General features: G+C 46.6%; 1 pseudogene; it reads left to right on the forward strand.

The window, feature by feature from the left end:
- The first annotated feature begins 364 nt into the window (after positions 1–364).
- Positions 365–484, forward strand: LOC118611670 (annotated as a pseudogene).
- Positions 485–3,405: the final 2,921 nt, after the last annotated feature.

Here is a 3,405-nt window from a genome sequence, read left to right on the forward strand (position 1 = left end):
CTGAAAGTGAGATGTATCTTTCATCTGTTTTTGTTACCCAACTGTTCAATATTCCAGTTTCCCCAAACTGGAAAAAATTTGTATACAAATGAGTTTTCTATGATTTAATAAAAATATATGGCATACTTTTTGTTTAAAAAGGCAAACATTTTGTAAAACTGGTTTTGTTATATGAACTGCCTGTCATATAAGTGCTTATGGTCTCGCATGTGCGTGGCGTGTGCGCACATGCGCACGCACACACACACACACACACAATGAATCTTACAGAGCTGAACCCAAGGGAGGAAGTAGATGGCATCAGTCACTACTGTCACATCAAGACAGGAAGTGTAGCGATTCATGGGGTCTGAGAAATGAGGCGGTCTACGGCCACATCACCCTGAAAAGTGCCCGATCTCATCTGATCTCGGAAGCTAAGTAGGGTCAGCCCCGGTTGGTACTTGGACGGGAGACCACCTAGGAAGACCAGGGGCTGTAGATGTTAAAAAAAAAAAAAAGAAGAAGAAGAAGGAAAGAAAGGAGGTGGTTACTTCCCTGGGAGGAGGGGCCAAGTATTGACTTACTACAAAGAAAAAGTGATTTTTAAAAGATATTGTCCTACGAAAGGTAAGTCTTTTATAGCCAATGCTCAGAACAGCATGCAATGAAAGATTTAAGCCACTTCTTTCATTCTTAAACATGCAGGTTTTTTGAAAGGAACTTTTTATAACTTCTTTTCCCTTTTTTTCCTAACTTCTTCACCTCTTTTTTCTACTCTTCCAATATAGAGATAAAAGCATGACTCCATCTATCCATCCAGGTCCCCTCTCAGGGGATGCCATGTGCCTGCTTCACATTTCACTGGGAGAAAAGAAGTCGCCGGGAGAACTTTCTCATCTGCCAGCACCTGTACTCTGCCTGGCCCCTTGGCCACTTCACCTCTTGCCTGGATGACTGTCGTTGCCTCCTGCCTGGTCTGTTGCATCCATTCGGTCGTACCTCCTACAGTATCCAAAATGGTCTTTCCCGGGTGTAAATCAGATCACGTAGTGCCCAGCTCCGACCCTCCAGTGGCTTTGCTGAACAGTTAGTGTAAGATCCAGAGACCCTCCCAAGGCCTACAAGGCTCTAAAACACCTTCCCTACCCCGCCTACTTCTCCATCCTCTTTTCCCACTAGTCTTCCATTACAGCCTTGCTCAGCTTTCTCTCCTTTTCCTCATTTGAGCTTTTCCATGCCTCCTCTCTGCATGATCCCGCCACACTGACTCATTCGCAATAGCTGACCTCACTTCCTGCTCTCATAGAATTGGGTGAGAACCCCTTCAGCTTCTCCCCAGTGCATGCCCTCCCACCCCTGTCTGTCTGTACCAACGCCCATCTTCATGTGCTCACATCTGCCTGGACCTCCTGACACTCCGTCTAGGTGGACAGACACAGTGAGCTGCAGATCTGTATGAGAAGGTGACCAGGATCCCCCTGGACTCCCACCACCCATTTTTCTATCACACTCAGACCTGTCATGGCCTCCACAGTCTCCATACCTCTCATTGAGGAGTCTAAATTTCCCTAGCTTAACCTTTCTGATTTCGTCCACTTGTGCCTATGGATGGCTGTATAGTATTGAGTCCTCCAAGGAGCAGATGCCTGTGGAACTAAATGTGCAAATGTTTTATTAAGAGACCCTTTTTTGAGAAGAAATAGGAGGGGAGGGGAGGGAATAGAAGCTGGGAGAGCCAGGAGACGCAATGCAGGTCTGACCCCAAGTAAAGGTGAGAAGGAGGGTAGGTTGGATGAAAGTATCAAGACTGCCATGTAGTCTAAGAAGGTTCATTCAGCAAGGCCGCTGGGGAGTCCTTGAGCCCAGGGCAGCCATCAGAGCAGCTCTGCATCTTTCAGGATGGTTCCCTGGGGATTGTATCAAATGTGGCCTCTATGCAAACGTGACAGTGGATTTAGAGCACAGTACCAGGAGCCTTTGGCCAAACTCTACCTTTCTAAAGCCCCTGAGTCCTGTTTAAAGTGGATTCAAAACATATTTTCACTGGGCTCACTTACCTCACCCGTCCAGCTGCCTAAAGGAGGTCATTTCACCGCTTCTGCCCTCTCCCATTCATTATCAAACTCATCTTTTCTACCGATTCCATCTCTCTAGCCTGTAACATTTGCAAATTTCTCTCATCTGAATGATTAAAAGGGAAAAAAAGCTTTCTGGACCCCTGATCCCTTCTAGTGACTCTTCCTCTTCGCACAGCTGACGTCCTTAGAATATTGCACTTCCCCTGATGTCCCGTAATCACTGCGCTCTTGTTTGTTCCTTTACCTAACAAGGACCCCATTCTCATCAAGGTCCCTGGTGACTGCCCCATGGCCATCTCCAAGGGACACATGGTGTGCCCCGGTCCCTCCTGGGCTTTTTTCTCTCTAATGCTTTCTCTAGGTTGTCTCATTGACCGTTGGACATCTTGCACTAATCCACAGCATCTCCAGCTCAACTTGTCCTCAGCTGGGTTTGTCACTTCCCCACCAATCAAACATTTTCCTTTTTCTCTTTCCTCGAATTGAAGGAGTGTGGTGGCATCACCTGGCCAACCCAGGCTAAACACCCGGGGCATTACGGGGTCTGGTTAAGAGCTTGGCTCTGCAAATCTGACTCCATGGCTACTCCACCTACTAACCAGGTGACTTTGGCCAGGTAACAGCTTCTCTGGATCTCTGTATCCTCGTCCATATAATGATAAAAATAGTCTACTTCGGTGGGTTGTCATGAGGATCAAATGGTATGTGAAACCTTGAGCACAGAGCCTCAGCAGGTGTTAGCTGTGAACGTCGTCTTCATCAGCATCGTTACATCCTAGAATTCTTTTACCTCACTCCCAACAGCAGCAGTCGGTCACCAAACCCCAACAAATTACCTACGAAGAGGACACCCTCAAATCCTTCCCTTAATTTTCCTGCTCACCATCAATGTCAGTGCAACGAGGTGGTCCTCTACTTCCTTCCCTTTGTTCTCTGAGACTATTTCAGCAGCCTCCTCCTCCTATTTCTCTCTCAAATCCATCCTCCAGGTAGCAGCCTGAGGGAGTTCTACCATAACCCGGATCTCCCAGCAGGCAGGCCTTGCTTTGTGGTGCTTCGCAGACACGGCATTTTGATCAACATTGAGGCAAGACTCTCCACCAGCAAAAAGACGACAACTCACTGAAAGCTCGGATGATGATTGGCATTTCTTAGCAATGAAGCAATTTTTCATCAAGGTATGTACATTATTTTTTCAGAGATAACGCTGTTGCACACTTTACAGAGTATAGTATAATGTAAGCATAATTTTTATATGCACTGGGAAGACAAAAAATTCATGCGACTCCTTTTATCGCGTGGTTTGGAACCAAACCTGCAACATCTCTGAGACATGCCTGTATGT

This window comes from Rousettus aegyptiacus, unplaced genomic scaffold (assembly GCF_014176215.1).
Source record: "Rousettus aegyptiacus isolate mRouAeg1 unplaced genomic scaffold, mRouAeg1.p scaffold_m13_p_14, whole genome shotgun sequence".
NCBI classification, from domain to species: domain Eukaryota; kingdom Metazoa; phylum Chordata; class Mammalia; order Chiroptera; family Pteropodidae; genus Rousettus; species Rousettus aegyptiacus.